The 14206-nt window shown below is 40.6% G+C and overlaps 1 pseudogene across 1 annotated transcript; it reads right to left on the bottom strand.

Moving 5' to 3' along the window:
* Positions 1-764: 764 nt before the first annotated feature.
* LOC113032986 (hatching enzyme 1.2-like) lies at positions 765-12831 on the bottom strand (annotated as a pseudogene). Its single transcript, XR_013909017.1, has 12 exons — positions 12754-12831; positions 12477-12507; positions 12202-12267; positions 11899-12048; positions 10593-10710; positions 10282-10460; positions 8563-8627; position 8381; positions 7906-7921; positions 7072-7196; positions 1290-1338; positions 765-978 (listed from the first exon to the last, which is right to left on the bottom strand). The product of XR_013909017.1 is annotated as a hatching enzyme 1.2-like (transcript).
* Between the last annotated feature and the right edge of the window lie 1375 nt (positions 12832-14206).

The raw sequence follows: 14206 nt of genomic DNA, 5'->3' as shown, positions 1-14206 counted from the left end.
CTGTAGGCCACATGAAGTTAATATTTGCCTCTCTGCCCTTTGTCCTCCCCTCAAACCGGCTGTCACTCCCTAAGCCGTGGTCTGCTGGAGGTTTCTTCCTGTTAAAATGGAGTTCTTCCTCCACACTGACTCCAGGTGTTTGTTAACAGGGGCTCATCTTACTGTTGGGGTTTATTGTAGGGTCTTTATCTTAAACATAAAGCACCATGAGGCGACTGTTGTTTGGATTTGGTACTGTATAAACAAAATTAAAGTGACAGTCCAAAATAAAGTCATTTTAATGAAATTCTTATTTACTCATTGTGAATAAAGTACAGCAGTACATAACACATTTGATTGATGATTGGTGGTTGATTTATTTAAACTAATATAATCATCCTGCTGCAACCAGGTTTCTGTAAGTCAGAGTAAATCAATTTGTTGATCAATTATTAATTCTTGTACTAACAGAGAGAGCAAACCCCAAGTTAGCAGTTCAGTCAACAGTAAAGCAACATGGAGCGAAGGCGGTGTGCATTTCACTTACTCTTTTGACTGGCCTTACTCTTACTTTGAGGAGAGTAATACTGGGAAAATAATATTGTTTTTCTCACTGAAAGCCATTTCCACTCTGTTTGACTGTTACTTAAGTAGATTAACCTTTGGTTTTATATCTTTTTGTCAGGAAAATACTAGTACAAGACTGAGTTCATATCTTTACTTGTTAAATGTGTATTTTTGACCTGTAGACTTGTAGGATTTGTGGAATAAAGAAACAAACTTACTAGAAATGAAAATGAACGTTTATTTTTGTTCATTTTTTAGTATTTCATACAGCTGACTAGCAATTACACAAGCGTGATTGGGATTAAGTCAACGGACAGGTGAAAAGTATAGACAATGATACATTTTCATTTCTCATTTTAAACAAAGCTATTTCAGGCAAATTTGAAAAGCATAAAATTCAAGCTGCATCAATCTCTCCCATCTCTTGGTTGTCTGTGGAAACAGAAAGAAGATGTTACACATATGTAGTATCTGCACAAAAAAATCACAAACACAGGCTGTAAATTGAGGAGATGTGTTCGTCTGGTGTTCTGGTTTATATGCCTTTCACTCATCCCAGCTACATGCTTCTGACCCTGATCAATTAAAATATATGACATTTCATTGTTTTTTGTTTTAAACCAAATGTTTCCACTAAAGTTATCCTGACAAAGCTTTAATTGGTAAAATAAATGTATAGGAACATGATTTTCTATTATAATGAAGTAAACAAAATTCGAAAACATCCGAGCTTATTTACTTACTTTTTCTAGAACAACTTGTTCCTTTGCACAGGTATGGGCACATTTGAGCCTGTCAAACAACAAACAGAGAGAAATCTTTAAACGCTGCTGCATTTCTTTAAGACACCACATGAACATCTGAGTTTGATGAACAGTTTGATGTACTATATCTATGTTGGTGTTTACTAGTCTCCATGATTGTTCTGTGAAACTAGTGGAGGTAGAAAAGTAAGCCGGGGGCTGAGCAGATAGGTTGAAAGAATTTAAGGTCTTCAGCACACAAAGCAGATAATTAAATAAGCATGCTCTCGTGGTTATGATATTCTGAAGCATATTATTGTCTATAGACAATAATACCAAACAGAAATTGCTTCCTCTTCCCTCCATTTTGCATCACCCAATGTCAGTTTTGTGTACATATTTGATCTTCAAACACGTTTTACCCCAGTGACGTTGGTTTTTCTGCTTGTTTGTTAACAGGATTCCAGGTTTTTGTGCTTGTCCCAACTTTTTCTATTTATATAATTATTATTTGAGGAGGAGACAGCTTCATAGTACAGTTACATTTTGTTTGAATTTTGAAAACCTCTCAACCTTTAAGCACAAATGGGTGCAGTAGTAGGTTTGGAAACTAAAGGTGGTGCAGAAAAACGGCAAGTAGACTGGCACTTATACAGTGTTTTTGTGCTCTAATTGAGCACTCAAAATTCTTATTAGCCAGTCGCACAAACATTCATGTAAATGCTCTTTCTTATACTTAAGTACCAGACACACATTTGCACAAATTTATCAATAGCGACTCAGAGTTCAGTATCTTGCTCAAGGTCATTTCAAAATACTTCTTGGTGTTGTCTCAGTCTGGAGTATCACTTCCTGTTCTATCTTACAGTGGTATTTTTGCATTGCTTATCTGTGTAGCCAATTTAATTAAAAACTTATAGATAACGTCTTATTTCATAGTGTAATCTTCCTGCGCTTTATCCAAAGCACACTCTGTTGAATCACCCACTAATTATATTTACAGTGTTCAGTCACTGTGTCTTTAGGGATTCGCTAGCTTAGCATTAGCTCTTCACCTGTCTCTCCTACTCTTTCCTGCTCAGATGTTTAGTTACCCCTTGGCCTACTTTACTAATAACTATACTTGTTATAAATGTAGCTTGTTTGTAGCTCCGGAGGCCCCGTCAGTTCTCTTCCATCGGATTTTCCCGAGCAGTTGGGAAAACATGATTGCTGAGTGATGGTGAGGAGGAAGCGTAGTCCTAAATAGAAGCCCCCGGTACACTACCAACCCAACCATGTGTTGAAGCATTTTTCCCCACATGGCGACACACCTGGAACATCTATACATCCATCCATTTTCTTCAGATTCTCTGGGGCCGGGTAGCAACCTAAGCAGAAAAGCCCAGACCTCCCTCTCCCTAGCTCAGGGGTGGGCAACTCCAGGCTTCGAGGGCCGGTGTCCCTGCAGGTTTTAGATGTGTCCTCGAACCAACACAGCTGATTTAAACGGCTAAATTAGCTCCTCAACCTGTCCTGAAGTTCTTCAGAGGCCTGGTAACGAACTAATCATGTGATTCAGGTGTGTTGACCCAAGGTGAGATCTAAAACCTGCAGGGACACCGGCCCTCGTGGACTGAGAATGCCCACCCCTGCCCTAGCTGCCTCCTCCAGCTTGTCCAGGGGAACACCAAGGAGTTCCCATACCACCCAAGAGATATTATCTAGAGTTGGATGTCTCGAGACTGGTCTTGGTCTCGAGACCACTTTTACGTGGTCTTGGTCTCGACTGACTTTGGTCTCGGTCTTGGTCTCGCTGTTTCGGTCTTGCATTCTCAAATCGACATAGTGTTCGGGAGATTTGGAGTCAACCATCAGCGGAGCGGGGGGGTGGCTTACTGGGCTTAAGCCCGGGTCATTTTTTCAGAAGCATGGGGTCTTTTGGAGTGTAATTTGTTAGTTAGATGCCTGACTGACAACTGTATAAAACAAAAACAACACACGAAGCTAGAGATGGACCGATCCGATATTACGTATCGGTATCGGTCCGATACTGACCTAAATTACTGGATCGGATATCAGAGAAAAATAAAAAATGTAATCCGATCCATTAAATATCACGAAAGCACCTCGCAAAACTTGCAACACGCCGTAACTCACCTCAGAACGTTAGCACGTTGGAGCAGTATGCATCACGTGATAGAGCGGCTGTGGCATGCCGGACCTGTCGGTGGTCTGGATAGCATGTGGAGCTTCGCTAGCAACCTGGCATTTCATCTCCGACAAAGTTATCCCCGAGAGAAGTAAAGCAAGTGTGTAAGTCCATCTCTGAATGTTTGTAAAGCATTCCCACGTTAAGCTTAACAAGCGACTGCCTCTCGCTCTCCGGCTGCTACTTCAATCATGAAACTGCTTAATGATCAGCTGATCGGCTTTTCTGTCGCGAGTCCGTCTCTCTTGTTTGTTTTTGGCCCACTTTGCACCAGAAAGAGGAAACCAGCGGCTGAACAACAGCAGCACGTTTAAGCTTGATAAGCTGTTGTTAGAATTTATTTATTATTACTTTCTACTCGAGGATCTTTTTCTACAGCTGACGGCTGGTAACTGTGCAGGGGCGGATCTAGCAAAGTTTAGCCAGGGGGGCCGATAGGGCATGAACAGGGAAAAGGGGGCACAAAGACATACTTTTCTTTCTTATTCTCATTTAAAATGTCTAGCTTTTAATAAATAATTATCTGACACCCAAAGTTTTAATTTGATGTAAAATGAATAGAAGTCAATTACTGTATATAGTGACTATTAAGTCTAATATATATACCCTAGTAAGCTATAGTACTTTTTACTTTGGGAAGGTACCATCTGTGCAGTCTGCAATTTTGTTGAAGAAAGATGTTGAATCTATTTAATATTTCTTGAAAAATAATTGATTTCTGTGCATTTTTTTTCACACTGCATCAAATTAAGGTTGATTACGTCGATTAAGCATCATGAGGTGGAGCGTGAGGGGTGGTTCCCTATTTTTTATTTATTTATTTTTGTTGTTGCTGGGAGTTGGAACCCTATTAGTTAGGTTGCTTAATATTTACGCTAAGTACTCTTTAAAATACCAGAATAGGGAGGATGGTGTAGGTCTAAGTTTATTAGATTGATCAGTATTGCTGAACTATGAAATATTTTTTTTGTATACAGGTATAACAGAATAGCTTTAGTGTAGTTGTTGTTTTAAACTTGAGTATGAACTTGCAGACTTGCAAAATGCAGCAAGATATTTAAAAAAACAGTTTTGTTGATTAAAAAACACTATATCGGATTCATATCGGTATCGGCAGATATCCAAATTTATGATATCGGTATCGGTATCGGACATAAAAAAGTGGTATCGTGCCATCTCTACACGAAGCACAGAGCGCACCGTCGTAAATTCCCCCTAATTTTGATATGATCCGAGCTCAGGCACTAGGCGACTGAGCACAGCACACATGTGAGCGAGAAGCTGCTGCCTGCGAGTTTGCTGCAGACAGAGGAGAGCTTAAGTTTGACCAGGTACCAAAGCAAATCATTCATACTGAACTAATAATGTAAATATGACGGTGTATCACAAAAGATTGATATCAAACTGATCACTTGGTTGCGTTACTTGCTCTTCGAGTGAATCAACAAATAGACAAATAAAAAGCCGAACAGCAACGCTGATTTTTTAGAGTCTTAGCTTTCATTTCATATTTTCAGTTGTTTCCCTCCACGGCTAAACAAACCCTCTCAATCGGTTTCAGTTGTGTACTGATGAACACAACAATGGACATAAGGAGCTTCTTTCAAAGAAAAAACTCTGGTAGATGTTATTTTATATATTATGCTTTGGATGTTGTTCAGTATATCTATGCAAAACAAGAGGGATTTCAATACACAGCAGGATATTCACAGTTGAAACCAGATGTTTACACTTTATGGAAAAAACATAAAAACTTTTTTTTACTGTTAAACATCAGTTTAGAGTAAACTTCTGTTTTAGATAAATAAATATTGAAATATCTTTCGAATTAGTTAAATGTCAGAATAAAGAGAGACAGAGCTTCTATTTTTATCACTTTCATCAAATGTAGGAGTACATATACACTAAGTTTATTGTTAATTAATAAGAAAACTGCAGACGATTCCATTCTGAGCTGAAGAAGCTTCTGATTGGTTCGTAGAGTCCATGTGAGTAAACTGGTGGCACAGCTGTGGATGCATATAAGGCAAAACACAGAGCCTGTTTCTGTGACATGGGAACATCAGGAGATGTCAACCAAAACACCAGGAACAGAATTGTGGAGCTCCATAAGTGTGGCTCAGTTTGAATACAATTTGGTGCCATTTGCAATTAAGAAATACAGACAGTTTGATGCAGCCCCGACTTTGTTCTGCCTTGCTGCTTAATTAAAAAAATAGTTTAAGGTGTCCTGCATATGTGATTTTTTTTTCCTATATGAAGTCATTCTTTTTTGAACAAAACTCAAAATAGAGCCTGATAATCTTTCAGTCATTTCTACCCTCACCTAATTTCCTTAAATTCCTGTGTGAGAGCTGCTCGGCTCTCACACAGGGGCTCAGCTATGCTCCAATCCCTCCATACTGCGGCCAATCACATGCGAGGATATAGGATAATATCATTATGTGAAAAACAGAGAGGGTGAGAGACGCGACAGTCACGTGGAGCGTGCGTCTGTCCTCTCAGTGAGTAAGATAGTGGACAGCGGTGAGGAGGGCTGTGTGAAAGCAAAAACACATAAATATGCCTGACACCCGTAAACGAAACAGCATCTGGCTGCAGTTTAAAGACTTTTTTTGTCTCGGTCTTTGTCTCATCTTAACTTGGTTATTTCTTGGTCTCGGATTAGGCGGTCTTGACTACAAGTGTAATATTATCTCACCAGTGGGTCTACTCCAGGGCTTGTCCCAGTGGGACATGCCCAGAACACCTCACCCAGGAGGCATCCTTGTCAGATGCCCGAACAACCTCAACTGGCTTCGTCCGATGTGGAGGAGCAGCGGCTCTACTCTGAACCCCTCCCGGATGGCTGAAATCCTCACCCTATCTCTAGGGTAGAGGGCAGCCACCCTTTGGAGGAAGCTCATTTCTGACGCTTGTATCCACAATCTCATTCTTTCGGTCACTACCCAAAGCTCGTGACCATAGGTGAGAGCAGGGACATAAATCCACCAGTAAATCGAGAGCCTCAGACTTGGATGTTCTGACTTCCTGTCTGTTCACACTCTGGTGCTAACCACTCCAAACAAAATCAAACAAAATTGGTGTCAATCAATTGTGCTACATTTCTGCTGGTTTGTGCTACAAAAATTTTCGTTTGTGCCGCTATCATTTTAAAGATATTATCTAAAGTTTTTAGAGAACTCACACATGCACTGATAAACACAGTCCCACCCACATTCCAAGGATTCCCTCTATAAACCACCACTGTGCAATAACTATTTATATGTAAATACTGTCCAATACTGTCCAAGTGCTGCAGAAACTAAAACTCACTTCCTGCAACCTCCATCCGGTCGAAGCAGATGGCTGCCATGACCTCTGTTTACTTGTTTATAAGACAGGAGGGAGGTCTTTACCTTACAATATAAAGTGCTTTGAGGCAACTGTTGTTGTGATTTGACGCTATAAAAATAAAATTGAATTAAACTAATTGAATTTAGAGTGGAGTAGCCAAGAACTGAACCACTGACCTTCCAACTGTTAATCCAGCTTCCTTTTTTCTTTATAAAAAAGGAAAGAAAAAGAAACGAAAAGAAACGAGGTACATACTGCAGGTATAAAGGCGATTCACTCGAAGGATGTCATTGGCACTCATCTCTGTAGCTCTGCCAATGGCTACATTCTCATCGGGTATGGGAACGATGGTTGGCTCCCTGTCTCTTGAGAAGGCAAACCTGGGGTGCAAACACACAGTAGTAAGGCAAATTGTGATTGTAGTCTCAAACAAGTGTCATTATAACAACTACAAAGAGAAGGCTAAAAACATGAAATTATAATATGGGCTTCAGCTTGAGCAATGCAGCAGGGAAAGGTCAGTCAAGAGGATTATCTACCTAATTATTACCTAATTGACTCTGCCAAACAGAGTCCTTATTGCCATTTCAAACATTTAACAGAATGGGATGTAAATGTTTCAAGGTTTATCATCTGCCCAAAAAGAGCCCAAAGGCAAAGTCCTGCACGCCATTATTGTCCATCATGTAGCATTTGCTCGTTAGGCAGCAAGCTAGCACTCTGTGACGAGCTAATGTGGCTTTTGTCTATAAATGTGTGCGTTGTAGGCAGCTGCAATATTATTACTGATAATAAAATTATCATCATTATTATTGTTATTATTATTATTGTTATAGCACTCAATGTGTAAACTGTTTCATTGGTTACCACAGCTTTATACTGGTTTGAATTACTGGTTTTCTCAATGGCCAGTGTGGTAAGAGAAGTTGATTACAACACACATGTACACAGGATGTAGAAAATTAAAATCTTGAAAATGAAAGGACTGAAAACAGATAAAACTGTGTCAAATAAAACTGTGTTATTATGACATAATTTTTAAATAAATATACATTTGAAGCATGTTCAGGGAGTGAACTGATATCTTACCTTCCATAGTGCATAACTGTCATGGTCCTGGGTCGGTGACCCAGCGCTTTTAGTTTGTTATCATTTTCCAGATGATGATGATGATGATTGTTTTAGTTCTGTGTTATATTCGGTCTGCCTCTGAGTCTGCGTCTGTATCTGTCTGTCTATGGTGTCACCCCATCTGTTTGTGAAGCTGTCTGTTTAGATCTGTGTCTTGTTTGGTTCCCCGTGTCTGAGTTTCCTGTTTTATTGTGAAGGTCTCTGTCTGATGTGAGTGTGTTCAGTTTACATTTCCCCTGTCCCGTCAGTTCTGATTTCTCCCAGCTGTGTTGCCCTCCTGTCCCTCATCCCCTGATTACTGGTGTGTATTTAAGCCCTGTGTGTTCTCCTGCCTGTTGTCGGCTCGTCTGCATTCTTCTGTGTGTCTCTGCGTCTCTCTGCCCCGCACCGCCCCGCACCGCCCCGCACCGCCCCGCACCGCCCCGCCCCGCACCCTTTTTGTAGATTTCAGGTTTGCTCTTTAGTTTCTCCCAGTTTAGATTTGTCATTACTCATTGCCTGCTTTTGCCACTGCCACCGTGTAAATAAACTTCACTCGCATCATCAGTTTGCTGCATTTTGGGTCCTCCTTTTCCTCCACTCCACACGGCTCACTCCGCCAGCCGTGACAATAACAGAGTTGTAGTCATAGGGAGTATCAAGGTTCCTTGTGTTGATTTTCCTAAAGTTATGCTCCATCCCTGTGGGGGTTCAAACAACTCAGTCAATGTTTGTCTCTTACTCCAGGCTGAGCATTAAAATGTCACAAAAGTTCAGTTCACCCTACAGCTGTGTGAGAGCACCTGGGTAACTTTTTTCCTTTGCACAAAAACAAAGAAATCTATTGATTTGTGTCCATGGACACAAGAGCTTTCCAGCTTTAAAGAGAGAGCTCTCCATATGGACATGGGAGGGCTGGGACAGTTGTAAGTCATTTCACCTTGCGCTTCCACATAGTGACTTGTGCATTTATTTTGATGCTACTTTTACACTTAAGAGGTGTGACTTCTTTTGCTGCTGACTTCCATTTTGAATAATGTTTGCCTATGTTAACCCTTTCACGCATGGTGGTTGCTACAGTTTACAGCTATTTAAAGGCTGTGTTCTTGTATTTGTGTCACTGCTGATGGTATACTTGCAAAATAAACCATTACACACTGATGTGTCACACCCACTGGTCGTTTAATGTTACAATAGATGTATGAAATGTTTCATTGTAATTTTATTATTTAACCCTGTCATGCATGAATTATGACAAACTCAATCAGGATTTATTTGTGTTCATCTTTTCATGCCTAAAGATGAATACAAATACTTAAGAAAATAAATCCTGATTGAGTTTGTCATAATTCATGCATGACAGGGTTAATATACAAAAACTACTCAGGTTTGGACAATAAAATTACTTGGTTAACTTTAATACTTTTTGTTAATATTCAATTCAATTTTATTTATACAGCACCAAAGCATAACAAGGCACTTTATATTGAAAGGTAGACCCTCCAATAATACATACAGAGAAAAACCCAACAATCATATGACCCCCTTTGAGCAAGCACTCTGGCGACAGTGGCTCAGGGAGGGGCGCCATCCGCCATGACAGGTTGGGGTGAGTGAAGGAATGCAGGTCAAAAGACTAATATACAACACATATCCATCCATCCATTCGCGTCCACTTATCCTTTTCAGGGTCGCGGGGGGCGCTGGAGCCTATCCCAGCTGTCATAGGGCGAGAGGCGGGGTACACCCTGGACAGGTCGCCAGTCTGTCGCAGGGCCAACACACAGGGACAGACAACCATTCGCACTCACATTCACACCTATGGGCAATTTGGATTAACCAATTAACCTATCCCCACAAGCTGCATGTCTTTGGACGGTGGGAGGAAGCCAGAGTACCCGGAGAGAACCCACGCAAACACGGGGAGAACATGCAAACTCCACACAGAAAGACCCCGGCCTGATGGTGGAATTGAACTCAGGACCTTCTTGCTGTGCGGCAGCAGTGCTAACCATCGTGCCACCGTGCTGCACACACATATACATACATCTTTTTTTGAAAAGCACAGAGGAACAAAACATTCTTCCAATTCAAATAGATTAGTCTCAAACTTATAAATAAATTTAATAAATAAATAAAAGAATTCCACAGACAGATTTGATTATTGTGAATGTTTCACATTTTGCCCTACATTGTTTGTACTTTGGGTTGTTTGAAATATTCTAAAAAAACATGATTATTGCTCTACTGTTGGTAAATGAACTGTCATTTATGTAGAAGTTTTTTTTGTCATCCTGACCACTTAAAGATTTTTTCTGACTGTTGTTTCTGGCTGTTGTTTGTCATGTGACCCACCTGGGATGACGTTCTCTAGCAAGATGCGTACATGTTGGTCTCTGTCTGAACGCGTCTGTTCATGGTCGAAGCCCAGGGCATGGAGCACCTCGTGTTGGACTATCTGGTGGAAAACACAGCCCTGGCGACTCAGTGACACTATCTGGCCACCCCCACGACGCCCAACAAAAGAGTAACACCTGAAAAAGAGCGGTAAATAAAAATGTTATGACAAACCAGTAAAACAGCTTCCTCACTCAGAACATCCTGCGTTAGATGAAAAGTTTGCCTGTAGAATTCAAGTATAAATGCCTACTTTGTGTTGGACTTACCCATCACGAGACTGAATGTCCAGAAAGTCTCTTTCTCTGCTCTGGGGCCTAAAGCTGACGCACGTGGCTGCTTCAAATGACCTCAGACCTTGCTCGATGACGTTACGTTCCCTGCGGGCTTCACAGAAAAACATGTATTGTGGTTCTAGTTTGTTGTGGCATTATATTCAACTAAGACTGAGCACAATGCTGCTACTCCTGAGTAACTGCTTACTACTTACACTGGCCTATAAATCAATCAAATCTATGTTACTGCCTCAAAATCAGCTGATGTTTTTGTACAACTTTAATGAATTTATAGAAAGCATAAAATATTCTTCATTATGTTGGCTTGAAGCTTGTAAAGATTGGTCATAACATTGAACTGCTCCCCCCCAGTATCTTTGATGTGGCATAGCTAACAGAAATTTTCAGGGTAAAATACATCTGTCCCATTTTATCTACATATCTTAACTATAACTAACTTTGAGTGTTATTATATTGGGATATATCATAGGTTCAATAACAAGACACCCCCAGTGTAATGTCTGTGGCACTCTGGATGCTTTGTCAGGTAATTCCCTGGAGAAAACTTGTCAAACTTGCCAAAAAAAATAAATAAATTTTTTTTGATTGTGACACTGGAAGAAGGTGTAAATTTTATTTGTAGTTTCCTCTAACTAGTTCCTGCACTTTTGAATTAAAGAGCGCCTCTTGGGTTGGATTGAGCCAAAAGCACAATGGAAGGAAAAAGGCATTAGAACCGAGAAAACAGCAATTTTATCTGCAACATTAAGGTCTTCAAAATTGCGACTGAATATCTTGTATCAGTCTCCATGCTAAGCTTTGGCAAAGCTTTATATATAATTTTATATTACATCTATCTGATACAGATTGATGTATATTTAGGTTGTTTTTTTTTATATATCGGAGGAAATTTATGTGTAACTGACTAATTCCTTTTTTAATAAACTGTCCTTTTCAGTTTCCTTGGTAGTATTTTTAAACTCTTTGTATTCTCTGTACACAAAAACCTTTCTGTATGTCATTAAAATACTTGTTTAGTGTTTAGTCTTTTGACCAAACAGCTGTATTTGAAGCCCTGAGATGAGAACCCGTTGATTTCTCTTTGTATTTAGAGGACACTAAAATGTGGAATCTCAGAGGGAAAAGGTTTGGGAAGCAGCTTTGCCCACTAATGGAAAAAAAAACAAACCCCAAAACAAACCCTACAGACGGAGAAAATCATTCTAATAGTTTTCAGTTAAACCTGAAAAATTAGCAGAAAGCTCAATAAAAAGGAATGTTTCCATGTATCTAGACTTACAGTACTCGTTGGAGATTAGATAAGGTACAACAACTCTGCCATTGTTTTTAGGCCACAAACAGCCTCGAGCCGTACACGGATCAGCGTTCTGTAGACCTGTTGGCACTGCTATGTCTCCAAATATGACCAGAGGTTCATCCAAGTTCTTTCCTGTAAAGTATGGAAAGAAAAACATATTTTCCGTGTACTTTCGATGGTTTCATTAACACATCAACTCAGTTTTTAAGGTTAGCCCCTGGATGTTGTTACTAAAGCTGTATATTTACTACTGATGAATAGGAACTGAAGTGAAGTTGAACATACCAAGATTAGCATTAGCCTTCTCCAGCAGTGTCGAGATACTGAAATCATCACCCTCAGTGTTGTTTCCTGTTCAATATGAAGCACATATGTTTGACTGTTCTATAAGGACAAGGTCACATGTTACAACATCACAAAGACATGTCAAGGAGTCAGGCAAATCCAATATGGACCAATTATAATAAATAAATAAATGAATACAAATCAACATGAATAAGAGCATATCTCATAGTGTGATGACATACAAGTGCTAAATGTAAAAAATAGCAAAGTCTTACCGGAGTTTTCAACACTTTTTTAAAAAGGTGCCTGTAATAAGATAAAAGGGTTTATAAGGACTAGTATTTGATTTGTTTGCAAGTTCAAAAATGCTTGAAGATTAAAATTGCAAATTCCAATTTATACAATAAATTAATAAAATGAAAAACAGAAGTATTCTCTTTGTGTTCTTATGTTTTGTTTTGAAGAAAGCTTGTATTCCATTTTAACAAAATAAAACATCTTGGTCAAATCAGAGAGGAAATCTACGTCTGCATACTTAACTACAACGCTTACCTCTATAACAAAAGTGTGGGCGAAGCACAAGAACACGCTGAGCACAGCCGCCTGGAGGATCATGGCTGGTTACTGAAGAAGAGCAGCCGACTGAGAAAATACCTGCTGAAAACACAAGTGTTCGGCTTATATAGTTAGAAAGGCCAGCTGAATTCTGTCCTAATATGGCATGCTGTTCAACCAGTACTCATTACTCAACTGAAAATGACAGTTGTTACTTAAACACGTCTGTTTCAACATATTATGAAATTAGACAAAAAGGCTGTTGCTGTCTTTATATTATGTCACAGTCCAAATATTATAGTTACCATCAATGTATTTAAATCTGTCAAACATGGTGGAGGAGTGTTATGGCACAGGCATGTATGTGCGGCTGTTAGTGGCACGGGGTCAGTGTTCACTGAAGATGTGGTTGCTGATAGAAGTTATAGGGTGAATTCTTAAGTTTACAGCCTTATACTCTGCTAACATTTAGCCAACTGCTTCAAAACTCTCCTAGTGACTAACCAGAGCATGCTGTTCATTTTCTGAAGATGAAATTGGAACAGCCTGAAGACAATCTCAGGACAAAAACCAACCTCCCAGGCTGCAGGAGACTTGGGGTGGGTGAATGACCTAAATAAATATTTTAATAGGTTTGATCAAACGCCCACCACAGCATCGTCCCCCCTGCTGCAATCTCCTTCATCTTCAGGGACCGCCTGTCCTTCATCTCAGGACTTCACACCTCTCAGCTCCCAGCCATCACACCCACCCCAGGCTTCTGTGGACTCCAACATACACACCCCTCCCCCAAAATCCACTCTTTCTATCTCAGCACTTCAAGTGAGGAATGAGCTTCGCAAGATCAAGGTGCAGAAGGCTGCAGGTCCAGATGGCGTCAGCTCCAGGCTCCTGAGATGCTGTGCAGATGAACTGTGTGGCATCCTAGGATATCTGTTCAACCTGAGCCTGTCACTGGGGAAAGTACCACAGCTGTGGAAGACCTCCTGTGGTACCGCTACCAAAGACCTCCCGTCCCAAGGACCTCAGCAGCTACAGGCCGGTAGCCCTGACATCGCATCTGATGAAGACCCTCGAGAGGTTGGTTCTAAACCATCTGCGCTCCCTGGTGAGGTCTTCATTGGATCCGCTGCAGTTTGCTTACCAGCCTGGCATCGGGGTGGAGGACGCCATCATCTACCTCCTGCACCGAGCTCTGACTCACCTGGAGAAGCCTGGAAGCTCTGTGAGGATCATGTTCTTTGATTTCTCCAGTGCTTTCAACACCATCCAGCCACGACTTCTGAGAGACAGGCTGGAGCTATTGGGAGTGGACCACCACATGTCCCAGTGGATACTGGACTACCTCACAGGACGTCCACAGTATGTGAACATCCAGGGAGTGGACATTGAGATAGTGGACTCTTATAGGTACCTGGGTGTTCACCTGAGTAATAAACTGGACTGGAGT

Source organism: Astatotilapia calliptera, chromosome 1, assembly GCF_964374335.1.
Source record: "Astatotilapia calliptera chromosome 1, fAstCal68.1, whole genome shotgun sequence".
Classification (NCBI taxonomy): Eukaryota; Metazoa; Chordata; class Actinopteri; order Cichliformes; family Cichlidae; genus Astatotilapia; species Astatotilapia calliptera.
Note: the sequence above shows the minus strand (reverse complement) of the source record. Positions and strands in the feature narration are given on the sequence as shown.